This window comes from Palaemon carinicauda, chromosome 14 (genome assembly GCF_036898095.1).
Source record: "Palaemon carinicauda isolate YSFRI2023 chromosome 14, ASM3689809v2, whole genome shotgun sequence".
NCBI lineage: Eukaryota > Metazoa > Arthropoda > Malacostraca > Decapoda > Palaemonidae > Palaemon > Palaemon carinicauda.
In genome coordinates this window covers 6,824,454-6,846,953 of record NC_090738.1, presented here as the reverse complement: position 1 = coordinate 6,846,953, position 22,500 = coordinate 6,824,454, and the positions used below count along the sequence as shown (strand labels likewise).

The following is a 22,500-nucleotide window of genomic DNA, read 5'->3' as shown; positions in this document are numbered from 1 at the left end:
TATTATTATTATTATTAGCTAAGTTACAACCCTAGTTGGAAAAGCAGGATGCTATAAGGCATATACGGGCTCCAACCGGGAAAAAAGCCCAGTGAGGAAAGGAAATAATGAAATAGATAGAATAGTGTGCTTGAGTGTACCTTCAAGCATGGGAACTCTGTCTTGGAATAGAGAGTTCTCTTGCTTGAGGGTACACTCGGGCACACTATTCTATCTTATTTCTTTTCCTCTTATTTTTTTTTTTTAAGTTTTTATAGTTTATACATGAAAGATCTGTTATAATGTTCTTACTTTCCTTTTAGTATTTTATATCAATTGTTCATTACTTTTCTTTTAGTTTATTTATTTCCTTCCCTCACGAGGCTATTTTTCCCTGTTGGAGCCCCCGGGCTTATAGCAGCCTGCTTTTCCAACTAGGGTTGTAGCTTAGACAATAATAATAATAATAATAATAATAATAATAATAATAATAATAATAATAATCTGGTTAGTCAACGTCCCAGTATCACTCTTAGTGGTAGTATCTCGACGGGTGGCTGGTACCTTGGCCAACCTACAACCTGCTAAGAAATAATCACGAATTTTATTTGTTCACATCTAGTCATAGCATTTTACATTACTGGAAATTCGTTGGTAATTAATTATATTCAATTTATTTAAAACTGAAATCTAGTGATTTATAAGCCATAATGAAAGAATAATGTTGAAACTGTAACGACAAATTTAATATTAATTGGATGAAATATGACATATTAAAGATATTTTTAATATATAATTGTGATTTACGAAAGTATATGGTAGATAAATGGTTTAAGCCCGCTGTAAAACGACATAAAGGAATCATTACTCTCACACCGAAAGGAGACTTAGATCATATTATTAACTGGAGACCAATAACAATACTAAATGTAGATTTTAAAGTCATAGCTAAAATAATAACCAACAGATGTAAAAATGTAGTAGATTTAATAATATTCGCTGAACTGTTCAGCTGTCTTGAAAGCAGGTCAATAATCAATTTAAACGTCTTAATGAGGGATATTATGGTTTACAAAAATGAAAATAACAAGGAGGCAGCTTTGATAAACTTAGACTGGTCAAAAGCTTTTGATCGTGTAGATCATGAACTCTTATTTGCAATATTAGAGAAATTTGGTTTCGACAGTAGTTTTATCCAGTTGATACAAATGTTATATGAAGATGCTGAAAGTGTTATAAGCATAAACGGAAACCTCTCTGATCCATTTTTCATCAGGAAATCCGTAAGTCAGGGATGTCCATTATCCATGATGTTATTTATTGTGTATCGAGAACCTTTCTACAGAATGATACAAAGACAGCTTTCAGAGTCTTCCTTAAAATGACCCAATCAACTGAATGTGTTTTCGGTCATGCTGATGATTCTGTTATTATTGTAACTCGCGACGAAGGTCTTTTAGAATGTATAAATGTAATCAACGAATATGAAAAAGCGTCTGGTGCCATTTTGAATAAAGAGAAGACTTCCATTTTAGGTATAGGATGTCGGAAAAACCGAACGGTATGGCCAATTAATGGCCACCAGTTTCTTCAGGATTCATGTAAAGTATTATACCATACTATTAATTATCAGAAAAGTGTTGAGTTGAACTGGTCCTCTTTGGAAGATAAGATTACCAAGATGGTTGGTATTTTTCAAGCCATTTAGAGAAGCCTCATCCATATCTTACATCATAATAATGTCTAGAGAAACAGTATCTTGACATTTATAAAATAATCTTAAAGAGAAATGCTCGTATCTAGTTTTGGCAAAATTGGATTAGCACAACAGGAGGGGTCCAAAATTGCCAACGAATTAATTAGGTAACATTTTTAATTTAGAAAAAGTGGAAAGTCACTTGGATGATATATAAAGCGGAAAATATATATTTTTTTAACTATAAATTCATCCTCCTGGTAAACAGGTCATGAATAAAATATTTAGTTTAATTCCTTTCTTTCTAAGTCGAAAGGTTTGCAGCCCTTATCAACCAGTGGACAAGGATGTAAACATTAGATTCTTTTAGTTTTTAACTTATATAACAACAAACTATTTATAACCAAAACAATCAGTTCAGATAACCATAAAAAGTTTCTTGTTAGATGTATGAAGACAATATAGTGATAAAAGTAGTAATCTGGCATATAATTCTTCACAAACCCTTTAATCTATATTCTAAAGGAACCACCACCACATGACACTATATCAGAAAGGTTTATTATCATTAAGATATCAATTTTGGACCTATTCTCAATGCCCTATTTAATTTATCTACTTATCCCTAGATTCCATATGATTTAGCAGCCCAATAAGTCTGGAATATTAATTCGAAAAGGGTAAAATTCGTAAGGAAACGAACCAGAATAGCCAAGAATATTTTTAGTGTGTCTAGAATTATGCTGTAAATTATCGTAGTTATAAGCATTAATAAGAACCGTAACCAGAGAGAAGGATCCAATGTAGTACCGTCTGGCCAGTCAAAAGACGCCATAACTCTAGCGGTAGCATCTCAACGGGTGGCTGGTGCCCTGGCCACCCTACTACCTATACATATATACACACATGTGCTGTATATATATATATATATATATATATATACAGTACATATTCGAATATAAAATGTTATTTTAAGACATATTCATATAGACACATTAATTTTTCTGTCCAGGTATTATCATCACTATCTGTTTTACTCAAGCAAAGATCTTAATTTGCCCAAGATGTTATAAGTATTCCAAGCTGCTTTCTAAAGATGTTCCCCAAATATGCAATTGAACCAAAATATGTTATATACTTTATCATCGAGGTAGACAATAACCACATCATTGATGTTCCCATTCAATACAGGACAACACTGAATCCATTGCTTTAATTGCATTCCATGTCTGCTGCAACAATAGTGTGTAGTTGTATTTCGATATTCTCCTTAGCAAGTCCAAGTTCGAAGAGATGAATGTGTTATAAATAGCAAATATTTTTGTAAAATAGATACTCTCTTTCTCTACACACACACACACATATATATATGTATATATATATACATACACACACACACACACACACACACACACACATATATATATATATATATATATACACATATATACTCATCTGATTGCCTATAGCAAACCTACCTAGTATGGGTGGGCCTGATTAGCACAGCTTTGCTGATCATGTCGATACACAAAACATTCCAATACGTAAAGTTATCCCTGGTCAGAAAAGATATATATATATATATATATATATTTATATATTTATATATTTATATATTTATATATTTATATATTTATATATATATATATATATATATATATTTATATATATATATATATACACTGTACAGTATATATGAGAGTAAAACATATTATCTAAAACCCATTATTTGAAACTTCTGATACATTTTATGAATCTTAAACAGTGAGATCATGTAACAATTAAATTACATAATGAACTGTCTGCCTTAACCTATAATAGTGATGATGATAATATTAAACAATATATTAACCCTTATATTAACACACCATCCCAGACAAAGTTATCAAAACCTCTGGTACATTTAAAAATTATTCATAGCAACAAGATGATGATGTTTGCAGATATAGATTTTTGCTAAACTATTAATATTGATATATCTTTTGTCTTACAAATATCTCTGGTATTTGATAGTACATCTGGGTTTTTTACGCAATGAAGGAGAAATAGTGTAGTGCTTCAGGTTATTATTATTATTATTATTATTATTATTATTATTATTATTATTATTATTATAAAAAGAAAGCTACAATCTTCAATGTTTTTATTAGTTTCTTATTAGGTAAATTGACGAAGCCTCCTGCGAGACACTGATGAAGAATTCAGAAATAAATTAAATTCTATACTCTATTTTTTATAGCGGTGCATATTTGCACTTGACTCACAGGGATGCCCTTTTAGCTCGGAAAGTTTCCTGATACCTGATTGGTCGGAAGTATTTTTGTCCGAACACCTTCATTGTTCTCGAATGATTACCAAGTAATGTGAATCGAAACTTATTTATTAACCTATATTTCCCAATATATATATGTTTTGTCAATAAACAATGTGAAAGAATAAATATATTATAAAGAATCGTCTTGGTAAGTCTAAATTTAATAACACCATCCGCCGAAGTCAACGACAGCAGCTTGTTTTCGGATGCACGCTTTGTAATTTTGTAATTTTTCACATATTTTAACACAAATTGGAATAGATTACACTCAGCATAAGTTAAACATGTTATTATAAACTTTCTTTGAATACCAGAACTTACAAAAAACATGGAATTAATGAAACCCGATATTTGTGAAAATTTATGGGGAGGTAAAAGAACAGCCTGTAGCGGCCAGGCGGAAAAACGATCCCTTCTGACTCGTAGACGCAGTATTTTTTTTTTCTTTCGTAATATAGTTCGGCCTATTCCTTTCAGTTTAAATAGTCTTACATTGTTACTCTTCGTATTATTTTGCTTAGTATTTTCCCACATTCCTGTTCCTCACCTAATATCTATCTATTTTCCCCGATATCCCTTCTTTCATATATGGGATATCCGCACTACGATTCCTTATTTCTTATCCTCTGTCGAAAGTGATGGCTTGAAGGGAAGTGCGTGCTAGTCTCATTAAAATAGTGTAGAGGCGGGAATAAAAAAAAAAAATACTATGCTATCAGGTTTACAGAATAGGTTATACTTGCTACACAGCATAAAATTTATGTTATTATTATTTACATACTTACTGACGTAAGATGCAAAACATAAGGAATCGTAGTGCGGATATCTCATAGGCCTATATGAAAGAAGGGATATCGGGGAAAATAGATAGATATTAGGTGAGGAACAGGAATGTGGGAAAATACTAAGCAAAATAATACGAAGAGTAACAATGTAAGACTATTTAAACTGAAAGGAATAGGCCGAACTATATTACGAAAGAAAAAAAAAATACTGCGTCTACGAGTCAGAAGGGATCGTTTTTCCGCCTGGCCGCTACAGGCTGTTCTTTTACCTCCCCATAAATTTTCACAAATATCGGGTTTCATTAATTCCATGTTTTTTGTAAGTTCTGGTATTCAAAGAAAGTTTATAATAACATGTTTAACTTATGCTGAGTGTAATCTATTCCAATTTGTGTTAAAATATGTGAAAAATTACAAAATTACAAAGCGTGCATCCGAAAACAAGCTGCTGTCGTTGACTTCGGCGGATTGTGTTATTAAATCTAGATTTACCAAGACGAATCTTTATAATATATTTATTCTTTCACAATTTTTATTGACAAAACATATAAATGATGGAGAAATATAGGTTAATAAATAAGTTTTGATTCACATTACTTGGTAATCATTCGAGAATAATGAAGGTGTTCGGACAAAAATACTTCCGACCAATCAGGTATCAGGAACCTTTCCGAGCTAAAAGGGCACCCCTGTGAGTCAAGTGCAAATATGCACCGCTATAAAAAATAGACTATAGTTACTTTCTAATTCTAATTAAGAATTTGAGCTATTTAGCCATTCCGTTTTCTGTGTACAACTTTGGGAAATCTTTGAAGATGTTACAAACCGAAACTTGAAATAGTTTGTACGACACTGACGAAAATAGTTCGAATTTGTAGGAATTCTTGTACACTGAGTACCATTTTAGATATTATTTACTTATTGTATGGATATTTATTGATGTAATAAAAACGTTTTAACTGTAAACATATAAAATAATACGTTAAGACAAAGTTTAATCCAGTAATTAAACGTTTGAAATCATTCTTTTCCTATTTCGTCTGCTCAAAACTTACGATGACGTCATCCCAACACCTTATTTTAGTGTCCTTGCAGTAGTCAGGAGTACCAGCCTATGAAACCTCAAAAGACGATTAATCACAAAAAATACGATTTATTGAGCTCATTTATCAACACAAATTATTAGAATTCATATAAAGAATATAATTTAGGATTCGTGATACATAATCATACACGCCACTTATATATTACTATTTCTATATTGCATCGTATTCTGTTGGTAATTAGGGTCTTCATTTCGCTTATGATGGGCCAATGCATTATTAGTTTAGGGGAAAAATAAAGTCAGCCTTACTTAAAATGTCGTTAGTTCAATCATATTAGCCTTAATATAAGTATTCAGCAGAACAGTTTAGGAAATCAATTCTAAATGCAAATACTAAAATTTATTTGAAACTATAACTTCCGAGAAAATTGCAAATATGACAATTTTCTAACACCCTTCCTCCCCTGCAGTTAACCAGAACAACCAAGCTTCTCTCAGAGGCCAATAGATGGAGTTGGAAACTTGTTTATAGTTATAATTATCGGGAATTTTGTTAGAAGTAATACTAAAAAGTGACCACGTGGCCAACTAGATATATGAATGCAATATATCACATGACAATAGAAATTCTAATTTAGTGTGGTAATAAAGTTTTGTTTGGAAGCTTCCATTTTTAGCTTGTTGCCTTTCTTAAGGTGTTCATTTCCATTGTTGGTTCCAGACCAAACAAAAAACCCAAACTGGACCAAATCAAATAAAACCATACCAAACCAACCCCACAGTACAACCAAAACCAAAGCAAAAAAAAAAAAAAAAAAAAAAAAAAAAAAAAAAACACCCAAATCAAACCAATCCAGTCCAAACTTAAAACCAAACAGAAATCAAAGCCAAACTAAAAGCAATTAAAAAACCAAAACCCCAGCCAAAACCAAAACCAAAATGAAAACCAAACTAAACCCGAGACAACCCAACTCACCATAACCCAAACTAAACCAAACCAAACCAAAAACCAAACCTAAATGAAAACCAAACCGAACCAATAACCAAACCCATGCCAAACCAAAACAAACCTAACTGAAACAAACCAAACCAAAACCATAACACAACCAAAACTAAACAAAGCCCTAAACTAAACCAAACCAAGCCAAACTAAAACCAAACCAAACCACCAAACTAAAACCAAACAAAACCAAAACCTAATCCAAATCCAAACCAAACCAAACCACCAAATTAAACCAAACTCAACCACCAATCTAAAAATAATCCAAAACCAAAATCAAACCAAACCAAATCACCAAACTAAAACAAAACCAAAACAAAACCACCAAACAAAAAACCAAAACCAAACCAGACCAAACCACTAAACTAAAACCAAGCCAAACCCAAACCCAATCAAAACCAAACCAAACCACCAAACTAAAACAAAACCAAAACCAAACCACTAAACTAAAACCAAACTAAAACCAAAACCAAACCACGAAACTAAAACCAAGTCAAACCCAAACGAAACCAAACCAAACCGAAACCACACCAATGCCAAGATTGATAGATACCATATTAGGGTTAATTTACCATTCTCTTTGACACCCTTTTGTAGAAATGAATCCTTCAGTTCAGATATAAGTTTGCTATAGATTTTGTAACAGATTTGTTTTGTGTTCAAAGGAATAGTATGGCCGTTCAGCGTTTGATTCGACTAAAAGAAAACACATAGATTCGTTGATATTTTAGATTTGTTGCGCATTTAGTTTAGATTTTTGTCTTATTATTTCAATGTTTTTCAATAATTACTACATTCAGTTCAGAGGAAGTAAAAACATAAGTTATAGCTATTGCTGTTCATCTTTAAACAATGAATGCGTATCTTGCTCCCCTTCTCTGTGCAATAGGTTTCATGGCTCTTGGTTAATTGGATATAATAATAATAATAATAATAATAATAATAATAATAATAATAATAATAATAATAATAATAATAATAATAATAATAATAATGACGGGAAAACTCAAAATGGAACTGAAGAAAGGATTTGTAAAATGTTTCACATGGAGTGTAGCATTATACAGTTCTGAAAACCTGGACTATAAAAGCAACAGACAAGAAGCCTCTGCCAAGGATTCGAAATGTGGATATGGAGGAGAAGGAGTAGGGTGTTGAAAATAAGTTGGAGAGACCACAAGACCTGAAGGGAGGGAGGGAGGGAAGCAGAAGGTACCAAGATCTAAAAGAGGTGACCATGAATAGAGAACTACGGACGACCAATAATCCATGAAAGGACCTCATGCCTTGGGCCAGAACACTATAGCAGGACGCACTGGGTAGTAATATAGCTCACCTTAACAGTATGGGAAACAACTAAGTTTCAACTAGCTTGCTAGAACAAGCTGTGAGTGGAGTCAAATGTGGCATTTGAATTAACAGGGTTAAGACATGAAGTGGTACGAAGTGGTGCCAATGTGAACACTTGTTTTATTCATGAGTTTCCAACCGCTTTTATTCCCTTTGTCAGAAAATAGATTTTGCCTCGTTCTGTCTGCAAATCTAAGTTCGCCTGAAACTGCAGTACATTTTTTTCTATGTAATCTTTGAAATTTTATTGAAATTTTAACTAGTAAAGTAAGGCAAAAACTCTTCGTTAGATATGTTCCTCAGTGCACTAGTCACCCCTCATTTTTGGCCACTAGTTTATTGAGGTGGTGTGTTTTTTGACAAATTGACTATTCAACCAATGACTTTTGATTTGTTTAACAAACACACGTCTTTTAATAGTTTATATATGATATATCTGTTTTAATGTTAATACTTTTAAAATATTTTATTTAAATTATTCATTACGTCTTTTATCATTCATTTATTTCCATATTTCCTTTCTTCTCAAGGCTATTTTTCCTTGTTGGATTTGGGCTTATAGCATCTTGCTTTTTCAACTAGGGTTGTAGCTTAGATAATAATAATGATAATAATAATGATAATAATAATAATAATAATAATAATAATAAGATATTACAAAACATAATCAACAGTTTATTATTATTATTATTATTATTATTATTATTATTATTATTATTATTATTATTATTATTATTATTATTATTATTATTATCATTATTATTATCTAAGCTACAACCCTAGTTGGAAAAGCAAGATGCTATAAACCCAAGGGCTCCAACAGTAGAGCAAGTTTCAATAGTCAGTCATTGTCTCAGTTTGCTTTACTTCTGTAGTGACTTAATCATGACATCATTATAATACTACTTGGCTGAAAATAACGTGTGGACTTGTCCAGTGTAGGTCAATACAAGATGGACAATTGGTTAGCGGTTGTCCAAAGTGATTTCTGTTTGCATATGGAAGGAGAGAGACTCAACCAATGCTATTCTTACAAGTAAAGTTTATTTGATTTTGTATCGAAGTGTTTGAATAACAAAATATTTTTGTTATCAGTCGAAAATTGTAAAACTGATAAAAAGGTTTTCAGAGAAAACTTTAAATGTTTGATAAGGAATTTCCCCTTTTTTCCAACAAAGATATGTTAATTCAGTTTTTCTTTATGAAGGAGAGAGCCTACGACGTTCTGATTTGACATAATATATTTGAGTAATTAGCTTATAGTTAGGCAATTCGTTAATTCCTTGAAAATTATGAGATGTGTAGAGATAAAATATCATAACATTAATGCTTTCTTTAGTGAGATATACATTTAGTTTTTCCATTTTTCAGATTTTAAAAGAAGTATAATTTAAAATTTTCATATGTCAATAGCTGTTTAAAGTACATTCAATTTACAATTTCATATTTTAAATAGTTCAATTTTCTCTTCCAGATGTGTATAGCTGTTTCCATGCAAACTACAAGGGAGAGAGAAATACTTGAGAATTTAGTTACTTTCAACAGGAAGAAATAGAATAACTGAGGCGAAATCAGGAATGGATTTTGAAACTCTTGGAGAAGAAGGTGAGTTTATACCCACGTCAATTTTCTAAACACTGCCACCAGTTAGGGTAAAAAGGAGTAAAGTAGAGGGGCTCTACTTTAACCATTACCTTTGATTTTTACCTTTACATTTTACCTTTAAAATTTACCTTTGACCTTTTACCTTTAACCTTCATATTTTCCTTTACCTTTTCCTTATTATCTTTCTACCTTTACCTTTTTACCTTTACCTTTTTACCTTTACCCTTTTACCTTTACCTTTTTTACCTTTTTAACCATTTACCCTTTGCCTTTTCCTTTGCCTTTTCCTTTACCTTTACCATTTTACCTTTACCTTTACCTTTACCTTTACATTTACCATTGACCTTTGACTGTTGACTTTTGACATAGAACTTTCAAAATTGAATCACTTCCACGTCTTAATCCCTGAGAGTTTCACAACTGAGTAAAATTCTGGCCAGGAAGTTGTTCATTCACAAACAAATAGATAAACAACGGCAAAAACATAACCTCCTCCTAACTTCGTTGGCAGAGATCATTCTTATGGATAGCTGTTAATCTAAGTGAAGTCAGAAGTTAGGGGAGGGTAAGGCTTTAGGGACAGAGTAAGTACTTGGTATGTTTACATATTTAAGCACGAAGTCTCTCTCTCTCTCTCTCTCTCTCTCTCTCTCTCTCTCAATATCGAGGAATATCTCTCTCAATAAATAGGAATGTCTCCCTCAATAAATAGGAATATCTCTCTCTCTCTATCTCTCTCTCTCAATATCGAGGAATATCTCTCAATAAATAGGAATCTCTCTCTCTATCTCTCTCTCTCTCTCTCTCTCTCTCTCTCTCTCAATATCGAGGAATATCTCTCTCTCAATATCTAGGAATATCTTTCTCTCTCTCTCTCTCTCTCTCTCTCTCTCTCTCAATATCGAGGAATATCTCTCAATAAATAGGAATCTCTCTCTCTCTCTCTCTCTCTCTCTCTCAATATCGAGGAATATCTCTCTCAATATCTAGGAATATCTCTCTCTCTCTCTCTCTCTCTCTCTCTCTCTCTCTCAATATCTAGGAATATCTCTCTCTCTCTCTCTCTCTCTCTCTCAATATCGAGGAATATCTCTCTCAATAAATAGGAATATCTCTCTCTCTCTCTCTCTCAATATCGAGGAATATCTCTCAATAAATAGGAATCTCTCTCTCAATATCGAGGAATATCTCTCTCTCAATATCGAGGAATATCTCTCTCTCAATATCTAGGAATATCTTTCTCTCTCTCTCTCTCTCTCTCTCTCTCTCTCTCTCTCTCTCTCAATATCTAGGAATATCTCTCTCTCAATATCTAGGAATATCTCTCTCTCTCTCTCTCAATATCTAGGAATCTCTCTCTCTCTCTCTCTCTCTCTCTCTCTCTCAATATCTAAGAATATCTCTCTCTCAATATCTAAGAATATCTCTCTCTCTCTCTCTCTCTCAATATCTAAGAATATCTCTCTCTCAATATCTTAGAATATCTCTCTCTCTCTCTCTCTCTCTCTCTCTCTCTCTCTCTCAATATCTTAGAATATCTCTCTCTCTCAATATCTAAGAATATCTCTCTCTCTCTCTCTCCTCTCTCTCTCTCTCTCTCAATATCTAAGAATATCTCTCTCTCTCTCAATATCTAAGAATATCTCTCTCTCTCTCTCAATATCTAAGAATATCTCTCTCTCAATATCTAAGAATATCTCTCTCTCTCTCAATATCTAAGAATATCTCTCTCTCTCTCAATATCTAAGAATCTCTCTCTCTCTCTCTCAATATCTAAGAATCTCTCTCTCTCTCTCTCTCTCTCTCTCTCTCTCAATATCTAGGAATCTCTCTCTCTCTCTCTCTCTCTCTCTCTTTCGCTCTCTCTCTCTTTCGCTCTCTTTCGCTCTTTCAATATCTAGGAATCTCTCTCTCTCTCTCTCTCTCTCTCTCTCTCAATATCTAGGAATCTCTCTCTCTCTCTCTCTCTCTCAATATCTAGGAATCTCTCTCTCTCTCTCTCTCAATATCTAGGAATATCTCTCTCAATATCTAGGAATCTCTCTCTCTCCTCTCTCTCTCTCTCTCTCTCTCTCTCTCTTAATATCTAGGAATATCTCTCTCTCAATATCTCTCTCTCTCTCTCTCTCTCTCTCTCTCTCACACAATATCTAGGAATATCTCTCTCTCAATATCTAGGAATCTCTCTCTCTCTCTCTCTCTTTCTCTCTCTTTCTCTCTCTCTCTCTCTCTCTCTCTCAATATCTAGAAATATCTCTATCTCTCTCTTTCTAGGTATCTCTCTCTCTCTCTCTCTCTCCTCTCTCTCTCTCTCTCTCAATATCTAGGAATCTCTCTCTCTCAATATCTAGGAATATCTCTCTCTCTCTTTCTCTCTCTCTCAATATCTAGGAATCTTTCTCTCTCAATATCTAGGAATATCTCTCTCTCTCTCTCTCTCTCTCTCTCTCTCTCAATATCTAGGAATATCTCTCTCTCTCTCTCTCTCTCTCTCTCTCAATATCTAGGAATATCTCTCTCTCTCAATATCTAGGAATATCTCTCTCTCAATATCTAGGAATATCTCTCTCTCTCTCTCTCTCTCTCTCTCTATATCTAGGAATATCTCTCTCTCTCTCTCTCTCTCTCTCTCTCTCTCTCTATATCTATGAATCTCTCTCTCTCTCTCTCTCTCTCTCTGGAGAATCTGACTCCTTATTTTATTTCCTTTTCTGTCATTCCATTCTTCCACATGAATCATAACACACTTATTCTTCACATTCTCCTGCCATTTTCCCTATGTTTGTATTCATCTCTGATGAACCAATTTCAATTGCTTATTTTCCTTCAATTGATTGATCCTTATCACCTTTACATACTGCATTCATTAAGTAATTATTCAAAGAGGGAGTTCTATCTCTGCCTATTATCTTCAATCAAGCAACTGACTTCATTTAGTTCTCTTTTTTAAATCATTTTCTTGCAAGGAACATAACCATTCTGACCAAAGTTACTCTTAAAACATACGTTCCTTCAGACTCAAGTTTCTCACATGACCACCATTCAACCTTTCCCTTTTCAATCACAACCATTTTGACCAAAGTTACTCTAAAACATATTTTCCTTCAGAATTAAGTTTCTCATATGACCACCATTCAACCTTTCCTTTTTCAATCGCAACCATTCTGACCAAAGTTATTTTGAAACAGATGTTCCTTCAGATTTAAGTTTCTCGTATGACCAAAATTCAACCATTCCATTTTCAATCACAACCACTCTGACCAAAGTTACTTTGAAATAGATGTTCCTTCAGATTTAAGTTTCTCATGTGACCAACATTCAACCTTTCCCTTTTCAATAACAACCATTCTGACCAAAGTTACTCTTAAAACTTTCGTTCCACCAGACTCGAGTATCTCACATGACCACCATTCAACCTTTCCTTTTTCTATCACAACCATTCTGACCAAAGTTACTTTGAAATAGATGTTCTTTCAGATTCAAGTTTCTCATATGACCAACATTCAACCTTTCCTATTTTAATCACAACCATTCTGACCAAAGTTACTTTGAAATAGATGTTCTTTCAGATTTAAGTTTCTCATATGACCACCATTCAACCTTTCCTTTTTCAATCACAACCATTCTGACCAAAGTTACTTTGAAATAGATGTTCCTTCAGATTTAAGTTTCTCATATGACCAACATTCAACCTTTCCCTTTTCAATCACAACCATTCTGACCAAAGTTACTCTTAAAACTTTTGTTCCATCAGACTCGAGTATCGCACATGACCAATATTCAACCTTTCCTTTTTCAATCACAACCATTCTGACCAAAGTTACTTTGAAACAGATGTTCCTTCAGATTTAAGTTTCTCATATGACCAACATTCAACCTTTCCCTTTTCAATCACAACCATTCTGACCAAAGTTACTCTTAAAACTTTCGTTCCATCAGACTCTAGTATCTCACATGACCACCATTCAACCTTTCCTTTTTCAATCACAACCATTCTGACCAAAGTTACTTCTAAACAGATGTTCCTTCAGATTTAGATTTCTCATATGACCAACATTCAGCCTTTCCTTTTTCAATCACAACCATTCTGACCAAAGTTACTTTGAAACAGATGTTCCTTCAGATTTAAGTTTCTCATATGACCACCATTCAACCTTTCCTTTTTCAATCACAACCATTCTGACCAAAGTTACTTTGAAACAGATGTTCCTTCAGATTTAAGTTTCTCATATGACCAACATTCAACCTTTCCCTTTTCAATCACAACCATTCTGACCAAAGTTACTCTAAAACATACGTTCCTTCAGATTTAAGTTTCTCATATGACCACCATTCAACCTTTCCTTTTTCAATCACAACCATTCTGACCAAAGTTATTTTGAAATAGATGTTCCTTCAGATTTAAGTTTCTCATATGACCACCATTCAACCTTTCCCTTTTCAATCACAACCATTCTGACCAAAGTTACTCTTAAAAATTTTGTTCCATCAGACTCGAGTATCGCACATGACCAATATTCAACCTTTCCTTTTTCAATCACAACCATTCTGACCAAAGTTACTTTGAAACAGATGTTCCTTCAGATTTAAGTTTCTCATATGACCAACATTCAACCTTTCCCTTTTCAATCACAACCATTCTGACCAAAGTTACTCTTAAAACTTTCGTTCCATCAGACTCTAGTATCTCACATGACCACCATTCAACCTTTCCTTTTTCAATCACAACCATTCTGACCAAAGTTACTTCTAAACAGATGTTCCTTCAGATTTAGATTTCTCATATGACCAACATTCAGCCTTTCCTTTTTCAATCACAACCATTCTGACCAAAGTTACTTTGAAACAGATGTTCCTTCAGATTTAAGTTTCTCATATGACCACCATTCAACCTTTCCTTTTTCAATCACAACCATTCTGACCAAAGTTACTTTGAAACAGATGTTCCTTCAGATTTAAGTTTCTCATATGACCAACATTCAACCTTTCCCTTTTCAATCACAACCATTCTGACCAAAGTTACTCTAAAACATACGTTCCTTCAGATTTAAGTTTCTCATATGACCACCATTCAACCTTTCCTTTTTCAATCACAACCATTCTGACCAAAGTTATTTTGAAATAGATGTTCCTTCAGATTTAAGTTTCTCATATGACCACCATTCAACCTTTCCCTTTTCAATCACAACCATTCTGACCAAAGTTACTCTTAAAACTTTTGTTCCATCAGACTCGAGTATCGCACATGACCAATATTCAACCTTTCCTTTTTCAATCACAACCATTCTGACCAAAGTTACTTTGAAACAGATGTTCCTTCAGATTTAAGTTTCTCATATGACCAACATTCAACCTTTCCCTTTTCAATCACAACCATTCTGACCAAAGTTACTCTTAAAACTTTCGTTCCATCAGACTCTAGTATCTCACATGACCACCATTCAACCTTTCCTTTTTCAATCACAACCATTCTGACCAAAGTTACTTCTAAACAGATGTTCCTTCAGATTTAGATTTCTCATATGACCAACATTCAGCCTTTCCTTTTTCAATCACAACCATTCTGACCATAGTTACTTTGAAAAAGATGCTCCTTCAGATTTAAGTTTCTCATATGACCACCATTCAACCTTTCTCTTTTCAATCACAACCATTCTGACCAAAGTTACTTTGAAATAGATGTTCCTTCAGATTTAAGTTTCTCATATGACCAACATTCAACCTTTCCTTTTTCAATCACAACCATTCTGACCAAAGTTACTCTAAAACATACGTTCCTTCAGATTTAAGTTTCTCATATGACCAACATTCAACCTTTCCTTTTTCAATCACAACCATTCTGACCAAAGTTACTTTGAAACAGATGTTCCTTCAGATTTAAGTTTCTCATATGACCAACATTCAACCTTTCCCTTTTCAATCACAACCATTCTGACCAAAGTTACTCTTAAAACTTTCGTTCCATCAGACGCTAGTATCTCACATGACCACCATTCAACCTTTCCTTTTTCAATCACAACCATTCTGACCAAAGTTACTTCTAAACAGATGTTCCTTCAGATTTAGATTTCTCATATGACCAACATTCAGCCTTTCCTTTTTCAATCACAACCATTCTGACCATAGTTACTTTGAAAAAGATGCTCCTGCAGATTTAAGTTTCTCATATGACCACCATTCAACCTTTCTCTTTTCAATCACAACCATTCTGACCAAAGTTACTTTGAAATAGATGTTCCTTCAGATTTAAGTTTTTCATATGACCAACATTCAACCTTTCCTTTTTCAATCACAACCATTCTGACCAAAGTTACTCTAAAACATACGTTCCTTCAGATTTAAGTTTCTCATATGACCAACATTCAACCTTTCCCTTTCCAATCATAACCATTCTGACCAAAGTTACTTTGAAACAGATGTTCCTTCAGATTTAAGTTTCTCATATGACCAACATTCAACCTTTCCTTTTTCAATCACAACCATTCTGACCAAAGTTACTCTAAAACATACGTTCCTTCAGATTTAAGTTTCTCATATGACCACCATTCAACCTTTCCTTTTTCAATCACAACCATTCTGACCAAAGTTACTTTGAAATAGATGTTCCTTTAGATTTAAGTTTCTCATATGACCACCATTCAACCTTTCTCTTTTCAATCACAACTATTATGACCAAAGTTACTTTGAAACAGATGTTCCTTCAGATTTAAGTTTCTCATATGATCAACATTCAACCTTTCCCTTTTCAATCACAACCATTCTGACCAAAGTTACTCTAAAACATACGTTCCTTCAGATTTAAGTTTCTCATATGACCACCATTCAACCTTTCCCTTTTCAATCACAACCATTCTGACCAAAGTTACTTTGAAACAGATGTTCCTTCAGATTTAAGTTTCTCATATGATCAACATTCAACCTTTCCCTTTTCAATCACAACCATTCTGACCAAAGTTACTCTAAAACATACGTTACTTCAGATTTAAGTTTCTCATATGACCACCATTCAACCTTTCCCTTTTCAATCACAACCATTCTGATCAAAGTTACTTTGAAATAGATGTTCCTTCAGATTTAAGTTTCTCATATGATCAACATTCAACCTTTCCTTTTTCAATCACAACCATTCTGACCAAAGTTACTCTAAAACATACGTTACTTCATATTTAAGTTTCTCTTATGACCACCATTCAACCTTTCCCTTTTCAATCACAACCATTCTGACCAAAGTTACTTTGAAATAGATGTTCCTTCAGATTTAAGTTTCTCATATGATCAACATTCAACCTTTCCCTTTTCAATCACAACCATTCTGACCAAAGTTACTCTAAAACATACGTTACTTCATATTTAAGTTTCTCATATGACCACCATTCAACCTTTCCCTTTTCAATCACAACCATTCTGACCAAAGTTACTTTGAAATAGATGTTCCTTCAGATTTAAGTTTCTCATATGATCAACATTCAACCTTTCCCTTTTCAATCACAACCATTCTGACCAAAGTTACTCTAAAACATACGTTCCTTCATATTTAAGTTTCTCATATGACCACCATTCAACCTTTCCTTTTTCAATCACAACCATTCTGACCAAAGTTACTTTGAAATAGATGTTCCTTCAGATTTAAGTTTCTCATATGACCACCATTCAACCTTTCCTTTTTCAATCACAACCATTCTGACCAAAGTTATTTTGAAATAGGTGTTCCTTCAGATTTAAGTTTCTCATATGACCACCATTCAACCTTTCCCTTTTCAATCACAACCATTCTGACCAAAGTTACTTTGAAATAGATGTTCCTTCAGATTTAAGTTTCTCATATGACCAACATTCAACCTTTCCCTTTTTCAATCACAATTATTCTGACCAAAGTTACTTTGAAACAGATGTTCCTTCAGATTTAAGTTTCTCATATGACCAACATTCAACCTTTCCTTTTTCAATCACAACTATTCTGACCAAAGTTACTTTGAAACAGATGTTCCTTCAGATTTAAGTTTTTCACATGACCAACATTGAACCTTTCCCTTTTCGATCACCTGTTGGCAGAGGTCGATCTCCTACAAATATATTAAAATTCTAATTCACCTTCTCTCCATACTTCTCTATTTACAGCATCATCCAATTATCGTTCTTCCTTCGTTTCATTTCCAGGCACCATCTCTGCATTTCGGGTAACTTCAACATCTCTTCGTTCATTTTTGTAGTAAATAAAAATTGACACAGTTCTAGATATAACTAATAATATTCTTAAATACTTCTGAAACATCTACCACTGTCTTCACCCTAAATATAAGTACACTCTGGCACACTATTCTATCTCATTTCTCTTCCTTTTGTTTTGTTAAAGGTTTGATAGTTTATATAGGAGATATTTATTTTGATGTTACTATTCTTAAAATATTTTATTTTTTCTTGATTCCTTTCGTCACTGGGCTATTTTCTGTGCTGGAGCCCTTGGGCTTATAGCATCATGCTAGGGTTGTAGCTTAGCAAGTAATGATGATAATAATAATGAAAGGGTTCTGTTCGTCGTGTCTTCTCAGAGTAGGGTTCCAGTAGTTAATGATAAATACTGCTTTCATTACATTGTTTTTAGGATATAGGGACCCAAATATATTTTTTTTTTTGTCTTTGAAAATTAGATTACTAAATAATATTTCCCCAGTCTGTATTGTACACTACACCACTTAAATACACATACTGTATCTCACTTGTGATACTAAGAAAGACTTTACTTTTTCCATTATAGACTGTAGTTAACATTCATATTTGCAATTTATATTTCATTGCAAATTCTGTACCTCACATGTGATACTATGCAAGACCTTACATTTCCCATTATAGACTATAGTTGACAATGATATAGAATTTTCAATTGGCAATTTATATTCCATTCCAAATGCAGTAAAATTGTTACCATTTCCAGAACCATATTTTGCACATCGTCGTTCAGTCACACCATAAACATTTTTTCAAATGAATCATGGATTTTTCTATACATTATTCATCACATTCATGTGTAAAATAGGCTGGTTGTCTCGTTATTTAAAGCATAAATAATTAACTTTCTTTACTCTCCAATAAGTATAAGTTTTAATCTCAATAATCTCAATTTATTTTAATATTATTACTCTCCTTAAAGATTTAATTTTTCCCTGTTTCCTTTCCTCACTGGGCTTATAGCATTGTGCTTTTCCAACTAGGGTTGTAGCTTAGCAATTATTAATAATAATTCTTATTTATGATTTTTGTCATATCTGGATATTTTATTCCTATACTGCACAATGAATTCTTTACCTTGCCCAACAATTACATCATCTTTCCTAGAATATATCCTATACATAATTCAATTGATCATCTAAAATTTCGTGTCCATATCAGAACTTGTTTAGCAATAAGTAATTTATCAGTTTTATTTGGCTAACAATTATGAATCTCATTTTATATGCTTCAAGTATATGCATGTATAACTATTCCAGTCTATTTGGCCAATTTGCATATATGATTCCCACTGTGTAAGTTTATTGTATATATATGCTTTGATAACCTTTCTAGTTTACTTTGGTGAATGATTATGAATGTCTTTTCAAGTATACAGTACGTGTATAACTTTTCCAGGCCACTTGGCAAATTTGCATTTTTTCCCCATATTCTATGCATATGTATAAGCATTCCAGGCCAATTGGCATATAGCTGATTCCCATTTTCTATGTTTCAAGTATATGTATAACCTTACAGAAATGGTTGGAATTCTGGCGTTTCCAGCTGCAGATTGGGGTACACCTGGAAGGGTAAAACACCGTATTGCCCCTTCCCCGGCCGGTACTGGAGGAGTGCGGAAGCAGCCCCACACCACCACTAGTGAGGGGGAAACGCCTGCAGATTGGGGTACACCTGGAAGGGTAAAACACCGTTTTGCCCCTTCCCCGGCCGGTACTGGAGGAGTGCGGAAGCAGCCCCACACCACCACTAGTGAGGGGGAAACGCCTGCATGGGGTACACCTGGAAGGGTAAAACACCGTTTTGCCCCTTCCCCGGCCGGTACCCGGAGTGCGGAAGCAGCCTCACACCACCACTAGTGAGGGGGACCCCTGTCGCGTATTCTTCCCTGGTACTAAGGTTTGCAAACCTATCTTCAAAAATTCGAAAACAAAATAGCTAAAGGCAACTCAGAAGGCCAAACTTGAATACACTCATTGAACTCTTAAACACCATTCTATGCTGTATCTGTGAGAACCCTTCAAATAAAATAAACCTGTGAATCAATACTTCTATTCTTTGATTACACTCCTTTTTTGTGACTTGTGGTATTGAAATGAAACTTGTTTTTACATTTTTCTTTTATTTTTCACATTGAAAAAAAACTTGAACATGGAAGAACAGATTTGTCAGGCAAAAAGTAAAAAAAACTTGAACATGGAAGAACAGATTTGTCAGGCAAAAAGAAAATTCTGAATAAAGCTTAAACATGGAAATAGAGAATTGACAAATGAAGGCAACATTCCAACACGGAAATACAAATTTACAGGCAAACAAATTATGAGCTTTAAGCTTGAATATGATTAAGACTTGAATATTATGATTAAGACTTGAATATTATGATTAAGACTTGAATATTATGATTAAGACTTTAACATGAAATACACAAAGTTGATGGGCCATTTGAAATAAAAAATTTCACTGCCAGGAAACCGCTCAAGCAGCCAAAAAAAAAAAATTAAAAATCATAAAAAAAAAAAAAAATTAAAAATCATAATTTCTATATATATTCAAAACGTTTACGAAGTGTGTCCAGAAACTGCGTTAGATAAGCCCTGGATTACCGGCTGAGGGAGGTATTATATGGGGGGGGGGGGGGGGGGGGGGGGGGGGGCGGCGCTCCTCTTGATGGCTCTCCTCTTCACTGGCGCACACTGCTATCGAAGCTCATTCCTATAAATAATAAAATCTGAATTAGTAATGTACGTATATTAAGAAAATGCGTAACAGATGTTTTACATGAAACAATTCCGAATGATGAAATTTTACTAGAGACTACACAAAATATCCCTTATTTCTCCGTGGAATTAACTGACAAGTCGTGACCATAACTATGAAATGAGAAATGAAAGACTTTGATAGGAGTTTTACACCCAAGTCCAAATTGGTGATATCGACGGACTCAAGTCCGTCCATGTCACTCATTTGGACTTGGTCTTCATTTTCCTTTTCGTGGCTATTTTCTTCATTTTCCTTTTCGTGGCTATTTTCTTCATTTTCCTTTTCGTGGCTATTATCTTCATTTTCCTTTTCGTGGCTATTTTAATTTATAAGTTTTGTATACGAAACTAAGCAAAAATTTTAACACGAACTCTCAGACAATATACCATGATCAGTTAGGTAAATTCTGAGTTACGATTCAATTATTTCCCTAAAATAAACCCTGGTCAGTAAGGAAAATTCTCAGAGCTTTTAGTCAATTATTTCCCTAAAATAAACCATGATAAGTAAGGAAAATTCTCAGAGCTTTTAGTCAATTATTTCCCTAAAATAAACCATGATAAGTAAGGAAAATTCTCAGAGCTTTCAGTCAATTATTTCCTTAAAATAAACCCTGGTCAGTAAGGAAAATTCTCAGAGCTTTCAGTCAATTATTTCCCTAAAATAAACCCTGTTCAATAAGGAAAATTCTCAGAGCTTTCAGTCAATTATTTCCCTAAAATAAACCCTGGTCAGTAAGGAAATTTCTCAAGAGCTTTTAGTCAATCATTTCCCTAAAATAAACCCTGGTCAGTAAGGAAAATTCTCAGAGCTTTCAGTCAATTATTTCCCTAAAATAAAGCCTGGTCAGTAAGGAAAATTCTCAGAGCTTTCAGTCAATTATTTCCCTAAAATAAACCCTGGTCAGTAAGGAAAATTCTCAGAGCTTTTATTCAATTATTTCCCTAAAATAAACCCTGGTCAATAAGGAAAATTCTCAGAGCTTTCAGTCAATTATTTCCCTAAAATAAACCCTGGTCAGTAAGGAAAATTCTCAGAGCTTTCAGTCAATTATTTCCCTAAAATAAACCCTGGTCAGTAAGGAAATTTCTCAGAGCTTTTAGTCAATTATTTCCCTAAAATAAACCCTGGTCAGTAAGGAAATTTCTCAAGAGTTTTTAGTCAATTATTTCCTTAAAATATACCCTGGTCAGTAAGGAAAATTCTCAGAGCTTTTATTCAATTATTTCCCTAAAATAAACCCTGGTCAGTAAGGAAAATTCTCAGAGCTTTTAGTCAATTATTTCCCTAAAATAAAGCCTGGTCAGTAAGGAAAATTCTCAGAGCTTTTAGTCAATTATTTCCCTAAAATTAACCATGATAAGTAAGGAAAATTCTGAGAGCTTCGAGTCAAACAATTATTTCCTTAAACTAGATATAAAACAATTATGAAAGAAAAAATTGAAATTGAATAAGGGACAAATTACCACATATAAAACCAACAATAAAACACATGAAGAATGAGAATCAAAGGAAGATCAATATATAAATTTTGACTTAAATAAAAAAAAAATGCTGGCATCGAGAAAATAAATCTAGATAGGGACTTAGAGAAGAGGGTAGAGAGAGGGGGAAAAATCGGCCATGAATAAAGGGAGGGGAAAAAGAATTTGGACATGAATATTCAGGGGGAACAAATATTGGACATGAATACTCAAGGGAAGCAAAAAATCGGCCATGAATAAAGGGAGGGAAAAGAAA

The 22,500-nt window shown here is 33.6% G+C and overlaps 2 long non-coding RNA genes across 2 annotated transcripts in view; one reads left to right on the top strand and one right to left on the bottom strand.

Moving 5' to 3' along the window:
• The window catches only part of LOC137653087 (uncharacterized), a 38,153-nt gene extending 18,116 nt beyond the window's left edge, over nt 1–20,037 (top strand). Inside the window, exons 3-4 of the long non-coding RNA XR_011046381.1 lie at nt 9,644–9,774; nt 19,519–20,037. This is a non-coding gene — a long non-coding RNA (uncharacterized lncRNA). The remainder of the gene's footprint in view (nt 1–9,643; nt 9,775–19,518) is intronic.
• Nucleotides 1–22,500, bottom strand: part of LOC137653089 (uncharacterized) — a 587,775-nt gene that overhangs the window by 81,364 nt on the left and 483,911 nt on the right. The gene's annotated exons all lie outside the window — the stretch shown is intronic.